Source organism: Hyperoodon ampullatus, assembly GCF_949752795.1.
Source record: "Hyperoodon ampullatus genome assembly, chromosome: X".
Classification (NCBI taxonomy): domain Eukaryota; kingdom Metazoa; phylum Chordata; class Mammalia; order Artiodactyla; family Ziphiidae; genus Hyperoodon; species Hyperoodon ampullatus.
In genome coordinates, this window is record NC_136913.1 from 52,938,425 (window position 1) to 52,956,794 (window position 18,370).

An 18,370-nucleotide genomic window follows, 5' to 3' on the forward strand; every position below is an offset into this window, starting at 1 on the left:
CCTAGCAAGGACTAAGCCAATGAAAAGCCATGGATTCTTTGTTTACTAAAACCCTCCCAACTTCCTTTTCATCTCCTTCTCTTGCTGTACAGGAACTTGTACTTGGCTCGCCATGGTTACAGACCCCAAATTGCAATTCTCTGCTGATCCAGGATAAACCCATCTTTGATGGAGAAATATCTGGCAGTATTTTTATTTCAGGACATTTTGGTGGCCTAATCAGGGACCAGAGAAGACCACTAACAGCAATGGGGTTGGTGAGCAAACAGGTGTGGTGCCCACAGTTGAGCCCACACTCATTCACTGCTTTCTCCACGACCCTGGAGTTTGAAAGTTTGTCTTTCTCCTGGATCTGAGCTATTTGTGTTTGAGGCTTTCCAGGATTCATTTGGGATCTATTTTAAGGTTTCATCTTTCTGGTTAAGACCTGGTTCTGTATACAAGTATTTGTCAATTTGGTCTGATTTTAAGATCAGACTGTTTAAAGAGAAACTGGTTAAAAAGGCCTTCAGCCCAATTCCTCCAGATAAAGGAGCTGCTTCTCTGAAACTGTGATTTTTTTTTTAGCTTTCAGCCTATTACTTTGGAACAGGGGCTGTTATCTGGAAACTGGAGGAAAAAGCCTTTGGCCTGGCTCCTCTGAGACCAAGCTGTTTCCTTAGAATTGGCTGGTATTCAAGCTTGCAAGCTGTTTAGATTGAGCTGTTGGTGATGTAAGCCATTTGAACTGTTTGAAAATTGTCCTTTACTCTAGAGAAAAACCTCTAATAAATGGGATCCTAAGTATTTTGAGGGCATCCTCCATTACAGGGACTCCGGCAATTTTATGTTTTAAAACTGTGGTCCTTCCTCATGTGCATTTCTAACTAAATGGGCCAACCTGACCAAAGGCAATTTAGAATACCAGTGGTCATTATGGGAAACGCTTGAAATCCCCAAACTTAATTTCCTTAAAACCAAATTGGACTACAATAGCCCAAAATTTTCCAGAACTGAGTGGAATGCTTATGTTGGTTGGTATTTTGAAGTTCCCCAACATTATGAGGAATCTACAATTGCCTCTGTGGAAAATAATAATTTAAGATGAACTGAGGCAAACAAATGATTAAAGAAAGATAAAATGGCTCCCAAAGCCTCAGGTTCTTCTTCCTTGGCTTCTTTGTCTCAGGGTTGGCCTCTGATACCATCTTTTCTCTGTCTCTCCCTCCACTTCTCATGGGAAGACTCTATATCTGGCAACATCTTCCTCCTTCCCTTCTACACAGTCCACACCTCCTCTATACCTTCAATTCCCCAATAGTAATTCCCTCACTAAACTTCCGTTTTTCTCTGAAACTTTCCCCACACCCTTTTCCTCTGAAGTTGTCAGAACCTGTCTCTTTAAGATTAAACTTTCTGAGGATCCAGAAGCTAGACCTCTAATTTCTTATATTGCCTGGACTAAAGGTGAACTGCAAGCCATAGTCAAAGATTTTTCCCAAAGTAACTGAAGAGCCTCACAGACTTGCTGAGGAATTTAATATAGTCATTTAAACTTATCAACCTGTTTTTTCTGATCTCCATCAGCTAGTTTATATGCTTGTCAGTGAAGGCCAGCCTGGCATTTGATGAAAACCACTAATTGGGAATATCCTGAAAGGTCTCTACAATTACAACTGGGAGACAAGCCCACTGACTTATATGATCAGGCTTGAGCAATCACTAGGCAACCTCACTGGGCAATTCCTAGAGCTTTTCCAAAGCCTATTGATGAGAACACAATTCAGGCTTTCACACAAACATCTGATGAACTTGTTCATGAGATTGTTTTTAAAGAAAATTCTGGTCTTCCTTGAGATGTTGAATTCACCAGGTAGCTCTTAACATTCTGTTTTTTAATGGACTGAACTGGGACCTTTCCCTTCTAGGAAAAAGGACCAGAATGGAATGGGAAACTATGTCCACTCCAGATTTAGTTAATCTGGCAAACCAGCTCTCTAATACTCTAGATGAGCCACCTCCAAGGAAAACTGTCTAAATTCTTTTTTTTTTTTTTTTTTTTTTTTTTGCGGTACGCAAGCCTCTCACTGTTGTGGCCTCTCCCATTGCAGAGCACAGGCTCTGGACGTGCAGGCTCAGTGGCCATGGCTCACGGGCCCAGCCGCTCCACGGCATGTGGGATCTTCCTGGACTGGGGCATGAACCCGTGTCCCCTGCATCGGCAGGCGGACTCTCAACCACTGCGCCACCAGGGAAGCCCTAAATTCTTAATCATCAACTCCAACAAATGAAGGGTCCTAAATGAAACCTAAACTCTCCTAAACATTTTCTCCTTAGTTCCTCCACCTCTACCCATTTATTAGGCTGAGAGTTCTTAGAGAAGTATCATGTCAGAATTTCTTTCTCCCAAAAGGGGGAAATAATTCTAGAATTTGACAATAGTCATAAAGTAACAAACAACGTGAATTAAATGACACTTTGACATCTTTTATTTGTTTTGTTTTTTACAGTACTAGAGCTGATTCTGGAAACACTGATTATTTGTCCCTCTTGAATCAGCCACTACATTCCTTACGGGCAAAATTTCCAACTGATTGGCAAAATTCACAGTGTACCTCCCATCTAGCTTCAAATAGATACCTCAAAACCTCTTCTGAGAATTAATCAATCACCTATAAATAAAGAAGCCCTTCAAGGCATAACGCCCATAATGGAACATTATAAGTCTCAAGGCCTCATTATCCCTTGTACTAGCTCCTGTAACTCTTCCATTTTACTGGTGAGAAGACCTAAGGGTCGAGAGTGGAGGTTTGTCTGGCAATAAATAACATTGTTATTCCCTAACACCCTGTTGTTCCTAATCTTCATAGTTTACTAACATCCATTCCCACTAGAAGATAATTCTTGACTGTAATTGATTTATGCGGTGAATTCTTTAGTATTCCAGTTGATGAAGCTAGCCAATGCCTTTTTGCCTTCATTTGGGAAGAAAAACAACTCACCTGGACAGTAATGCATCAGGGTTTTCTGAGAATGCTTATTTGTCACAAATCCTAAAGGCTGGTCTGGGTGATATAAAGTTCCCTGGAGTTTCTACTTTGTTGCAATGTGTAAATAATTTGCTTCTTTGGTCTCCTTCTCAAGCCTCCTCACAGGAAGACAACATCCACTTGCTAAAGCTTTTAGTCTTAAAGGGACATAAGGCTGACAAAGAAAAAAACTGGAGTTTGCCCAAACCCAGGTTCAATACTTAGGGCATCTGATACCAGAACAAGGGCTACACCTAGATCACAATAGATTTCATGGCATCCTAAGCTTCCCCAAACCCAAAACTAAGCACAAACTGTGAGGTTTTCTCCAGTTTGTTGGTTATTGCCCAAATTGGATTCAACTTTCTCTCTTATGGCCAAGCCTCTGTAAGTTTTACTCAACAATAAAAACCCAGGACCCAGTTTTATGGGAAAAGTGAGACCACATAGACTTCAAGGCCTTAAAGATGAGTTTGATGAATCCAACTGCCCTTGGCCATCCCAATGATTAGATTCCCTTTTATCTATTTGCATATAAAAAGGAAGGGAATGCCCTTAGGGTGCTCATTCAAAAACCTGGGGACAACCATTGACCCATAAGGTATTATAGCTAGCGACTGGACCCTGTGACATGAGGATAACCTCTTTGCCATAGAGCCATTATGGTCCAAACCGCTTTTGAATATGGCTACAGAGAAAATCGTTGTGAGATCCCCTTTAACCATTTTTGTACCTCATGAGTAGAAGCTCTCCTGAATGCTCATCACACACAAATTTCTCAGCCAGCCACCTCACCTCCTATGAAGGCCTTTTATTAACCGCTCCTCACATAACTCTATTACACTGTGATAACTTTAACCCAGCTACTCTTCTGTCCTCTGTCACAGATGAAGTCTCTTACAACAGCTTAACTGACTCCTTGTGAGACTTTATAGGAAATTCCCTTTGGATAACAGTGACTTCTCATGTTTCACTGATGGCTCTTACTTAAAAGGTAACATAGGCAGAACACTCTATGACATAAATCACAACAAGATCCTTTTTGACTCACCTACTAGAGAAATGGACATAAAAACAAAAATAAACAAATGGGACCTAATGAAACTTCAAAGCTTTTGCACAACAAAGGAAACCATAAACAAGACCAAAAGACAACCCTCAGAATGGGAGAAAATATTTTCAAATGAAGCAACTGACAAAGATTAATCTCTAAAATTTACAAGCAGCCCATGCAGCTCAATAACAAAAAAACAAACAACCTAATCCAAAAATGGGCAGAAGACCTAAATAGACATTTCTCAAAAGAAGATATACAGACTGCCAACAAACACATGAAAGAATGCTCAACATCATTAATCATTAGAGAAATGCAAATCAAAACTACAATGAGATATCATCTCACACCAGTCAGAATGGCCATCATCAAGAAATCTAGAAACAATAAATGCTGGAGAGGGTGTGGAGAAAAGGGAACACTCTTGCACTGCTGGTGGGAATGTGAATTGGTACAGCCACTATGAAGAACAGTATGGAGGTTCCTTAAAAATCTACAAATAGAATTACCATATGACCCAGCAATCCCACTACTGGGCATATACCCTGAGAAAACCATAATTCAAAAAGAGTCATGTACCACAATGTTCATTGCAGCTCTCTTTACAATAGCCAGGAGATGGAAACAACTTAAGTGTCCATCAACAGATGAATGGATAAAGAAGATGTGACACATATGTACAATGGAATATTACTCAGCCATAAAAAGAAACGAAATTGAGCTATTTGTAATGAGGTGGGTGGACCTAGAGTCTGTCATACAGAGTGAAGTAAGTCAGAAAGAGAAAGACAAATACCGTATACTAACACATATTATGGAATTTAAGAAAAAAAACTGTCATGAAGAACCTAGGTGTAAGACAGGAATAAAGACACAGACCTACTAGAGCGTGGACTTGAGGATATGGGGAGGGGGAGGTGTAAGCTGTGACAAAGCGAGAGAGTGGCATGGACATGTATACACTAGCAAACGTAAAATAGATAGCTAGTGAGAAGCAGCCACATAGCATAGGGAGATCAGCTCAGTGCTTTGTGACCACCTAGAGGGGTGGGATAGGGATGGTGGGAGGGAGGGAGATGCAAGAGGGAAGAGATATGGGAACATATGTATATGTATAACTGATTCACTTTGTTATAAAGCAGAAACTAACACAACATCGTAAAGCAATTATACTCCAATAAAGATGTAAGTAAGTAAGTAAGTAAGTAAGTAAGTAAGTAAGTAAATAAATAAATAAATAAATAAAAGGTAACAATTGGTGTGCTATTACAACTCCTTTGGATGTTGATGAGGCAACATCTTTCCCTTTGGCTACTTTTGCCCAACAGGCTGAATTATATTCTCTTACACGGGGGATTGTACTTTAGCCAAGGACAAAAATACCAATATCTATACTGATAGTAGATATGCTTTTGGAGTAGCTCATTATTTTGAAATGCTGTGGAAGCAGCTTGGCTTCCTTGTTTGCAGTGGAAATAAAATTTAAAATATCCCCCACAAAAGATGGCCCTTATGTTCAGGAATCACTGAATGCAATACCTTTACTGCCTCTTTAGCTATTATTAAGATTCTGGGGCGTAGTTCTAAACTTTACTCTTTAGAAGCTAAGTGAAATTACCTTTTTTATATTTCCATTGGGAATGTTGCCCTTAAAGGGACCAACAGCATCTTAACCACTGTCATTGTCCAAAGGGATATTTACCCAAACAATAACTTAGAAAAATTGTCTAGAGAAGCCTAAAAATTGGCCAGAGAAAAAGAAAAACAAGTTTGGAGATTCAACAACTATTGATTGCTAAAAAGAGAAAGCTCTGTTTTAGACCAAATAACAACCGAATCCTACCGGACACTCTAAAATTCCCACCCCTCACCACTGTACATGCATTAAACCATTGATCTACTGACAAAATGATAGCCTTCATGAATCAATATTAGTGGGGAAACATTAACAAGGCCACAAAAAGTACCTACCTCACTTGTCTCACTTGTCCAAAATACAACCCAGTGAAGCCTGTTCATACTCTCCCAGACATTTTAAACTGCCTAATGGACTATTTGAGCTCTGGCAAATGGATTTCATACAACATCCTCCATCTCGTGGTATAAATATGTTTTAGTCATGGCCTGTATGTTTTCACAATGGACTAAAGCTTTCCCTTGCAGACAGTCTACTGCCTCTCCTATGGCTGAAGTCCTTTTGGAAAAGATTATCCCTACCTGGGGAACTCCTCTCAAACATCTTAGTGATTGAGGAACCCATTTTGCTGGCCAGTAACTTGGACAAGTCTGTGCTGTTTGGCTGGTTTTACAACAGTTTCACTGTGCTTACCACCCTCAATCCTCTGTTTTAGTCAAAAGCACCAATAGCATTATTAAGACTCACTTGGCAAAATTTGTAGAGGCCTTCCAAATACCTTGGCCAAAAGGGTTGCCCTTGGTCCTTCTAAATCTCAAATCCATCCCTTTTGGAACTCATAAATTCTCACCCTTTGAGACAATCACAGGACACATTTGCACTTGGTTGCTGCATCTTTTGAACTACAAGTGATAAAAGGAGACATACTGCAATATTGCAAAGGCCTAATTTCTTCCATTAAAAATAACCATCTTTCGGTAGAGCAATCTTTTCACAGTGCACTCTTGGGAGATGAAGACCTTAAGCGTCACATCTTACAACCTGGAGACTTTGTCTATTGGCAAAGCCACCTCCAGAAGAACTCTCTTTAACCTCCCTGGAGAGGCCCCTATCAGATATAACCCTCGTGCCACCAAACTGTAAGGTACAAACTCTTGGATTCACATGACACACCTAAAGAAAGCACCAAACCCTGACTGGACCTGTTGACCTGAAAGTAAAGAATTCACAAAATTGAAGAAAATGGCATCTGATGAGACAACTTTCCCAAGATATTCAGACCAGGACTGTTGGAAGTTTGTCACCAAACCTTTGATTATAACATAAGGCTTCAGATGACCAGCAATGTCTATGATCTTCACAACATATGGACTTTAGATAAACAGTGCCTGCGAGTTCTCCCTCCTACTCCTTTTTGTACTGGAATGTGACCATGATAGGTTTCCAGTTTGTACACTTTCCCTCCAACGTGAGAGACACTACACACAGGAAAGGTCCTTCCTGGTATTGAGGGACAAACAGCCACTGAAACTAGAAAACCTGACTCTTGATCAGTGATGCTTTCAGAGAAAGAGCTTGATCAAAAGGGAAAATGTAAAAAAAATTAGTAAACAGAAACCTCAGTTAGATAGAGTTGAGGGGCCAGAAAGCGGAGCTCTCATGCCCTGTAATAATAGTGAAACTGAGCAGGCTGTGTAGGGCCCTAACTCTCTGTGTCCCTGCTTATTTTTTATTTATTTATTTGGTCCTGCAGCATGGCATGTGGGATGTGGAATCTTAGTTTCCTGATGAGGGATTGAACCCATGCCCCCTGCAGTGGAAGTGTGCAGTCTTAACTGGACCGCCAGGGAACTCTCCCTCTCTACTTATTTTTGATTGGGAAACGAAGCTATGTAAATACACTGTGACTTCCTAGGCCCTCCATATGGAACAAAGAACAGGCCCTAGCAGGTAAGTTTGGGGGTAAAGAATGGAGAAACAAAGATAGGACAGTCAGCCAGAAAAGTAGCCATAACTTAATAAATCAGTCACAAAGGTAAAGATGAGTCTGATGCACATTCATAAGTTGCTTTGAGGAAGTTGACTGCATGCTGATCACAAGCATGTAGCCCACAGACCAGTTGAAACCAGAAAGTTGATGACGTTGACTCCTGAAATACTACCTTGTTACCTCACCAACAACCAATCAGAAAGATGTCCACAAGTTGATCAAGCTTCCTGTGACCCCATCCCTCACATTTCTTTTGAAAACCCTTCCCTGAAAGCCATTAGGAGTCCAGGTCTTTTGAGCATGAGCTGCCAGTTCTCCTTGTTTGGCACCTGTAATAAATGCTATATTTCCTTCACCACAGCCCACTGTCAACCCACTGTCAGTAGATTGGCTTTGCTGCCTGTCAGGCGAGCAGGTCCAAGTTTGGTTCAGTAACAATAGCAAGAAGAAAGACTCCTCTTCTTTCCTGGCAAGGACTCAGCCAATGAAAAGCCATGGACTCTTTGTTTACTATAGCCCTCCCAACTTCCTTTTCTCCTGTACAAAAATGTTCTCCTTCCCTTTCCGTGAAGGGACCTGCACATGGCTTGCCAGGGTTGCAGACCATGAATTGCATTTCTCTGCTGATTGCAAATAAACCCATCTTTGCTGGAGAAATATCTGGTAGTCTATTTGTTTTAGGACAACTCAGGTAAGGTTCTCTGCCAAATTGGTAACCCAGTTTCCAAGGGCTGAGACAAGTTACTGAAGTCAGTTCATTCTTATGCACAGCAAAATCACTGGGTAGTACTGAAATTAGAGCAATAGAAGGTACAAGTGACTATACTGAATCTGTATGAATAGTGAGACATGATATCAAGGTTGCTTTGTAAAATTCTCCTTAATCCTAACTTACTAACTGTCTCCTAGATCCATAAACTGTTAGAGCTAGAAGGCTTCTTATAGTCATATAATCTAACGCCCTCATTAAACAGATGGAAGAAAAAACTGAGGCCCAGCAATGGAAGGGACTGGATCATTGAATTATTTTGATTCTAGATAGAGGGAAGGGAGATACCTACAGAGCATGCAGTCAAGCTCTACACTAAGATTTTGGGGCTACTTGACCCTAAATCCTTTTTACTATATATGACCTGACATCATATCATATGATATGACATCTCCACCTCATTGGTCACAATGGCTGACAGTCCACTAATTTCAACATCATTGTGGGGGTAGAGGTTCACCATTCTTTGTGAGGATGAAAACAGACCTTCATATGAATTAGCCCAATCAGATCGCTTTCTAGACTGTACCTGGGGCCAGACCTATACTTTGAGGTACATAAGATTTATTAGGGCTGCCATAACAAATCACCACAAACTGGTTGGCTTAAAACAACCAGAATTTTTTTATTTTTTTACAACTTAGAATTTCTTCTCTCACAGCTCTGATGGCTGGAAGTCTGAAATCAAGGTGTCAGCAGGGACATGCTCTCTATGAAGTCTCTAGGTGAGAATATTTCCTTGCCTCCTAACTCCGGGTAACACCCAGCAATCCTTGTCATTCCTTGGCTTGCAGGTACATCACTCCAACCTCTGCCTCCATCATCCCATGGCCTTCTTCTCTAAGTCTTTGTGTTTGTGTTCAAATTTCTCTATTCCCCTAAAAATATCAGTCATTGGATTAGGGCCCAAACTAATCCAGTATGACCTCATTTTAACTTGATTACATCTACAAACACCTTATTCCCAAATAAGATCACAGTCAAAGGTATTGGGGGTTAGGACTTGAAGATTTTGTGGGACACAATTCTACCCAATACAGGAGGACACAGCCTTCTGGAAACTGAACTTGGGATGATACCAGAACTAAACAGCTTTAAGCTTAGAGCACAGGGGTAAGGGCCCCCAGACCTGTTAGAGGGTAAGAAAAGCAAGGTGGAAGGCAGCCAATTGTACTTTGACAAAGGCATACTGAATTAAGGTTATGTTATCTATAGCTTATAATGTCTTTAAGGAAAATATACTACCTGGTTCCCAAATTGGGGCTCCTATAGAATCAACTTCACAGTTCGGTGTGTTCAGACACATCTTGATATGGTACTAATTTTGAACTTTCCTCTTCTTTTATCAAGTGTCCTTGAGGGTCTGGATAGCAGAACCAGCAAGCAGGGGGGCAGCCTTGCTCACTCAAGGAGTGCCCTGCCCACTCCTCCCTAAAAAATATATATGTATAAATGGCTAACCTAAGAACTTCCTTAGTTTAAAACAAACAAAATAAACCAGCTTAGGAAGCTTCACCAAAAAGGGTCTTACAGAGGTAAATAAAAACATTAGGATAATTAATGTTAATTAGATTGATTAACAGGGATATAAGAAAAAACTGGGGAGAAAGCCTAGAGACTTCTTCCCAACAAGGTGGAAATATTAAAATGACTCATCCCAAAAGGCTGAAGAAATCTTTAGATGGTTATTAAGTAAAGGGATTAATAAAACAGATATTAATGGGATTAAAACAAAAGGTTCTGAAGTTCTGTTACAATACTACATAAGGTTGAAATGGCTAAAAGGACCCCCCATTGGTTCCTAATATTAAACGGCCTCAAACAAGTCTGCTCTATTTACTTCAGTTTTATATAAATATAAGTATAAATATAATTTTCTTCCAGCTTTTTAAACATATATATATATATATGTTACACTGAGATACCAGACCAACAATTGCTTGGGGCAACAGACCAATTAATCAAGTTGAAAGACTGACAAAAGGGCCTGAGTCCCTTGGCTCAAACGCTCACTGGAGACCCCAGAGTCTTTTATACAAAAACAGATAAAATGGTCAGGGGTTAAAAAGAAAGGTTTCTGGATTCCATGTAAAACCAAGGCTAGTTGATAGGATCCTAATGGCAACTAAAGTTAAAGCTACGGAAGCTGATTGAGATGAAAGTTTATATAAACTGGTATATTTAAATGGGCTTTATATAAGATGCTTACATCTCTTTTGCCTACCTATATCGTGAGATAGACATTATGTCTCACTGGGGAATGCCTCCCTCACCAAGTATTATAAGACACGGAATATAAATCTGCCCTTCAGATAATATTAATTAAACATACTAACAGAAACTAACAGGCTTACCTGAGCCCACACAATATGAAATAAAAACTGGAAGCTAATATGCGAGGCTAATAAAAATAATAACAGAGAAATACAGATTCTTGTTCTGGGTTTAACCTGTGCATTCAGAAAGAGGGCCTTGCTGAATGCCTTGTGCAAACTTTTGAAGGCATGATAAATTGAACCCTAAAGTTCTAGAACAAAGGATCCTTGATTTTCAGTTTAGTTGGAAATCTTCTCACTTATGTAAAAAAGTAAATTAAAGAAAATGTAGTTGGGAAAATCAATCTTTTAATATCATTTAGGTGGCAGACCAGTTCTTTGGGGAATTAAAAGCAACTGTCTTTGTCTTGCATAGCTCTACAAATCAGAAATGTAAATACAGCCCACAACGACCTGAGACTGAGCCTAATAAGTTCAATCAAGTAAAACCTGAAACCAAAGGGGGGTAAAAAAAAAGGAAAAAAAGCCGCCTTTTAAAACTCAAACCACTGGAAATGCTCCCTCACCCAAAATCTAATTCACAGCTTCCATAAGGATTTATCAAGGAAAAATACAAATCTTAATAGTCTTTTCCACAAATAGTAAAGCCTTAGTCATCTGAGCAAGCAAATTTAACTTATCCCAACTTTTATAAACTACTAAGTTTATATTCTAATACCTTATTAATAACTGTTAAAGTGAAGCTATGAGTTCACTAGTTTTGCCTGTTTATACATCTGTGTGCATATTATACATATGATATGTCTTTACCGCCAGATAATATCATCAAAATCAAATTTATAAAAGACCTCTATTTGACTTAAAAGTAAGCACTTACAAATTAAATATTTCTAAATATAAAGAAGACTGACCAGAATGAATTTCAGGTTCACTTAATGTAGGAAATATTCAATAATTAAATTAATATCTGGTATTAAAGCTAGCTTAAGCTTGTTGGTTTAATCAATACAGACATGTCTTATTTTTAGTGTACCTAGGTTTACTGAATGTCAATAAGTTCATGTTATTTCTATTGCAGAGTTTGTCAGCAAGAAAAAAAAAATAACTTAGTATAATGATATTTTCCTAAGTTTTAAAATAAAGGTAAACGAGATATGAGTTTTCAGGTGAACTCTTTAGGAATAATTATGTTTTGGTTATGCCTATCTAAAATAGTTTTCTCCAGATTTTTGGTAACTTGAAACTTTTCAGTTTTGTTAAGTAAAATTATAGGATTCATTACATATCCAGGTCATTTCAAATAAGATAAAATACTGGAACATTTAGTGCTAAACAAGTCTAAGTTTACCTATTTCTTTCTCCTTATGAGAGAGAAACTAGAGATATTTGGGTGTATTAGACATGTCTTGTACCACATTGAGGAAAGACATTATGCTATGAGAAGATGGATGTTTCTAGAGGTTATGGAATGTTCTTAAGTTTAGCAATCAGAAAATGCTGGTGTGACAGAATTCACAATTACTTGCTTGTCAGTTTTCACTAAAGATTAAGACATTTAAGGGTTAAAATTGTAAAATATGTAATTAAAGCTACTGGGATAGCATGCAAGGAAAGTAGGATGTGTATTTTCAGCAAAAGATGGTATGAAGAATAGAAATGTATTTTGTTTAGGAGAAGAAAGTGATGTTTTCCTAAAGCTGGATGTTTTTGGAAGGAAAAGAAAACATGGGATAAACTAATATAGATACAAAAAGTTATGGGAGGTTTGTAAAATGGGAGCACTGAGATAAGAGCTTTGTACAAAGTCAGGCTGGGATTAGATTAAGTTTAACTAGGTAAGTAAATTTTGTTATTGAAGGTGGGCTGGTGCAAGACTATGGAGTTTGGTTTTCTTTGTTAAGAGAACAAAGTTTTCTTGGAATGTTGAGCTACTTTTGATAACAGATTGTGAGTTTCCTTGCCTTCTAAATGATCTGCATCTGCATTAAAATCTTTTATTGTCAGTTCGGTTGAATAAGTAAGTATTGTTTCATAGTGGCCTATGATCCTTTCTTTTTTAAAATTTTTATTGCAGTATAGTTGATTTACAATATTGTGTTGGTTTCAGGTGTACAGCAAAGTGAATCAGTTATACACATACATATATCCACTCTTTTTAATTAAATTAATTAATTAATTTTTTGGCCATGCCACAGATCTTAGTTCCCCAACCAGAGATGGAACTTGCACCCCTGCAGTGGAAGTGCATAGTCTTAACCACTGGACCGCCAGGGAATTCACTCCACTCTTTTTTAGATTCTTTTCCCCTATAGGCCATTACAGAGTATTGAGTAGAGTTCCCTGTGCTATAAGTAGGTTTTTACTAGTTATCTATTCTATGATCTTATTTGACCAAGTGTTTTAAAACCTTTTAATATCTTTGACAAACTTCCCCAAGTCAAAATCTAAATAAAGTTCTTTTCACCTCCAGCTAACTTTGGGATGCTTCAAAAGTCCCCTGAAATATCCCAAAGAGAGATACTAAACTAATTAGATTTGTTTGGTATGTTAAATTATGTGGGAAACATTCTCTAATAAGTGGTGATAAAATCTTCTTAGTTATATTGTATGGGTAAATGTCATTAATATAGATATTTCAAACGTTATATGGAATTCCTAAAAATCTGATATGTCCTGGTATAATGTTATCAGTTATAATTCTAGTTATCTTAAAATGTTGTATGTCACAGAACTATCCAAGTTTCTTGTAAATTGCATTATAATCAGATCTTTAGCCATTTTAAGTCTTTTGTCATTTATAGACAATCATTGTTTTACTCTGATGCTTTTACAAAATGAAGATCTTCAAGAAGATCCATAAAAAAGACTTTTTGACAAATATAAGTTTCTGATGACTTTTACATGATATCATTAAGCTGGGTAAGAAATTACAAAAGTCTAATGGAAAATCTGATGACTTCATCCATATCAACACAAATTAATTACATGGTATTGAATGAACTGATAAATATTATTTATAATTTTATGACTCTTTTTCTGAAATATACTGGCTTTTAGTTTGTTTTCCAGAAAACCTTTCCTCTTATGCTAACTATGACCTACAACAAATTGATAAAGTATACTTTTGTAAATAAAGATGAAACACTTACCTTTTTCTCTCTACGTGATCCCTCTAGAATTTGGCTTCTCCAGCTGGCTCATTCGTGGAGTTGATAGTTTATTGAGACCATATTACAACCAGTTAGGCTAATTATTGTTTAAATGTGTTCTTTCTTAATGTTTTCAAATTATTTATATCTTGTGCCTCTCTCTGCTGCACTATGACAGTTATTAGCTGTATTACTTATATCCTGTATATTTTATAAGATTGCTATCTCTTGCATTTCCCAATGTGTAACCAGGGACAAAATTAATGATGGCTAAATATCTTGAGGCAATTGATCATATGTATAACTCTACATAAAATAATTTTAATACTGCAACTCCAGATATGGGAAGAAGCAACAAAGAAAAACATTTCCTGTATCATAACAGACTAATAAAAGAAGCAATCCAGAGAATTTTAGATTATCAGCAGGGCCTAATCCAAAATAGATAGGATTAGTGATAGGTGCATTGAATGGCCTATCAATAGAATCCTCGTCTTATCTAGGAATGAGCCTTCCTAGAGACCAGGGACAAAATTGGTCATGAGATACCTCCCAAATGTTGGTTGAATTTATGACCAAGAGGAGGCACTGTGGACAAGGAATGTTGCCTGCCACTGCAATAAACAAAGAAGGTTGAGGTCATAAAGCCATCAGCCACTGCAACTGCCCCCCAGTGGTAATTCACCGTGGAGAAAAATAGGATACTGGCTCTAGGTAGTTAAGATGCATATCAAAGGAATGATTTCAATAAGCCTAGACTCTTGCATCTTACCATACATAGAGAAGCACTAAAATCATTAACTTGAGATGTCTGTTTTTTGTGATTAGCAGTAATCTTTTGATGTTCCACTACATGTTTGTTTTTTCAGCAAAAACTCCCATACATACTGGCTCCTTCCTTACTTCTTTTGAAGTTCTTCAGAGCTATCTGGGAGCTATAGTTCTCCATAAGGCCACCAAATAAAACATAATTCTCAACTTTTAGATTATGTATTTTTTTCAGTTGACAAGCCAGAACTTCAATAATAGTCATTTTGTCTCCAACTACAATATTTTGTTTCTCATATATCATGCCTCAAGTTCTTTGTCTGTCATATGAAAATAATAATAATAATGATAATTATAATTAGTTTTGCAATCAATTTATATATGGGAAAGCTCTCTGCAAAGTATAAAGTCCTGTACAAATCTAAAGAATGCTTATCTTGGGCTTCCCTGGTGGCGCAGTGGTTGAGAGTCCGCCTGCCAATGTAGGGGACACGGGTTCGTGCCCTGGTCCAGGAAGATCCCACATGCTGCGGAGTGACTGGGCCCGTGAGCCATGGCCGCTGAGCCTGTGCGTCCGGAGCCTGTGCTCCACAACGGGAGAGGCCACAACAGTGAAAGGCCCGCGTACCGCAAAAAAAAAAGAATGCTTATCTTTCTTCCGCTTCCTTTTTCAATTTGTATTCCACTAATCCTCATTAAGGTGTTAGCTAATGACAAGCTTGAGGTACAGTCCCTTCCTGTTACATTTGTTTTTAATAACTAATGCAAATAGCTAACATTTATTGTGCAATGACTCTTGGCCAGACACTACCTATAAGCACTTATGTGTATGTACTCATTTCATCTTCACAAAACCCCTATAAAGTAGGTACTATTATCATCCTCACTTTAAAGATAGTCCCTGGCTCAGAGGGTAGCTGTGTGATGAAATGAGTTCATACATGTGAAGTGCTGAGAACAGCGCCTAGGCACATAACAAGCACTGTGTAAATGTTAGCTATAATTATTAATATTATTCTCCTTGTTTTCCTAATACAAGGAGTGAGGCACAGAGAAGTTTCAGTCCCCTTGATAAACTCCCCAAATCAAGGACTCTGAAGAGATCCCATCACTGCATTCTTTATTTTTAATAAATGAATAAATTTTATTTTTGGCTGCGTTGGGTCTTCGTTGGTGCACGTGGGGTTTTCTCTAGTTGCGGCGAGCGGGGGCTACTCTTTGTTGCAGTGTGCGGACTTCTCATTGCAGTGGCTTCTCTTGTTGCAGAGCACGGGCTCTAGGTACGTGGACTTCAATAGTTGTGGCTTGCAGGCTCTAGAGCACAGGCTTAGTAGTTATGGCGCATGGGCTTAGTTGCTCCATGGCATGTGGGATCTTCCTGGACCAGGGCTTGAACCCATGTCCCCTGCATCGGCAGGTGGATTCTTAACCACTGCACCACCAGGGAAGCCTCCCATCCCTGCATTCTGACATCAACCCCTTGAAGCTGCACCTCATCATCCTGGGGTACAAGAACAGCCCCAGGCTGACCACAGCCAAATCTGGGCTGGTTGGCATGAGTCACTTAGCTCTGTAGGGTTGAGTGAATAGACCTCAAAAATGAAACACCCTGGAGGAAGCCAGCCAAAGCCCAATTTCCCTGGGAAACACAAAAGGACCTAAGCCATTCTGCACGCAGTGTTTTTCACCTCTATTTGCATATAATGATCCACGGTTATCATGTGACCTTTGTTACCTAACAATGCATTGCTTTTATATCCATTATCTCAATTTAGCCCCATAGTGGACCTGAAAGTTGCTTGAGGGAAGGATGAAGATTCGGCAGATGAGGCTGCTAAAACCCAGAGGGAGAAGGGAGTTTGTCAGTAGAATTTGTGGCAGATCCTAGACTAGAACTCTCAGATCCTACTTGCCTTCCAGTTTCTGTGAGTCAGGGGAAATCCTGTCCCTGTGGGACCCAGTGTCCCCATCATCTGTAAAATAAAGTGATTGGATCAGATGGTCAACAAGACCCCTGACCTACATCAATGCTCCCTGGCATTCAGGTTTTCCACTCCACTTTCCTTATTCCTTGGAACACAGTGCCTGTCTGGGCTGGTGTTTACCACCCCAATAAAAGATAGGAAACATCTCCAAGCAACTAGCAGAAGGCACAGGAAGCCTGCCAAGGAGAGCTAATCCAGAACAAACCACTGGGTGGCAAGAAGTCTCCCACTGGACTCAGAGAAACAATAACTGAGAGGAAAGAACTAGACAAAGGCAAGGAGGAAAGAGCCTCAGGAATTATCTGGTACAAATTCTCTGGGTCATATGGAGAAATTGAGGCCCAGAGAGGGGAAGGATCTGTCTCAAGGTCACAAGCAAATTCAAGGGTATACATGACACTAGAAGCCAGTTTCCTGACCTCAGACACTTCCGTCAACTGCCTTAACCAGCTGCTGCTACAGTACTCTCTTAAGTTGTTTTTCTGGCTGAACCTTGTTTACAATTATTAATAATTTACCAAACTTTAATAATGACAACAACTACCACTTTGTGGAAACCTACAATGTGTCACAAATGGTGCTAGACTAGGTACTCTGGCCATACAACAACATCCCCCTTAGGTAGGGAGTGCTTTGTCCCATTTTAAAGATGAAAGGGAAAATCCCACTCAAGCCTTTGTGACTCCAAAGCCTGTGCTTTTAAAGAACCTACAAGGCATCTCCATGCCCAGTCCACACAGCCACCTAGTGAGGTGCTGTACTCATCTGTGACCCTTTTCCTAGCGACTGGTAACATTGGACTTGCAGTCCCCAACTGCAATTATAAGCTAATGGAATCATTAGGTATGCTTGCTTGTTTGCTTGCTTGATTGTTGGTCTTAAAACCACTGCAATAAAATTTACTCCTAATAATATTACACCAATTTTTATATCCTTAAATCTTACCAAATATGATAAATATAGAAAGAGAATATCTGTAAACATATTAATGTTCTTCTGCAAAAAGCAGGCTTATTGCTTCTGTCCTGCTGGGACCCAAGTTCTCTCAAAGTAGGATGTGAGAGATGACAGGATAGATTGAGAACCATCAAGGTAGACCACCCCCATCACCACCACCAAGAAGAAGAATTTTAATTAACTACCCTTAAAAAATACTTCACCCTAAAATTATCTGGAGACACTATAGCATATCCCGTTATGAAGACATTCTTAAGTCTCAAAGCCAGATAGTCCCTCCTAGTACTTATCCTACATTCCTCTTACTACTTTTAGCACATTTCTTTTTGTCCATGAATGAGGGCATGGTGAGTACCTGCTTGTCATCATTCAAGTAAAATCCTCTGAATACTATAGACAGCTAGACAAAAGCACCAGACTTGGAGTCAAAAGTGAGATTTGAATCCAAATTCTGTCACTATCTGTATGAATCTGGATAAGTCATTCAACCTCTCTCAGCTTGTTTATTCACTGGTAAAATGAGGATGATCACTCCTTCCTCACAAGGTTACTTTAAGAATTAAATGAAAACAGTGTATGTGACAGCGCCCTGACAGATGCTGGATATAAAGCTACCACTCAATGAATGCTGGGAGAAGAATGTTATTGGGCTGTCCTCTATCTGGATTCTTCAGGTCAAATAAAAGAATGTTGTTACCAGAAGGTGCCTAGAGATTTCCCAGACACCAAGAAAGCCCCCTCCCCTCCATAGGGAAACTGAGGTCCAACAAGATGAAAG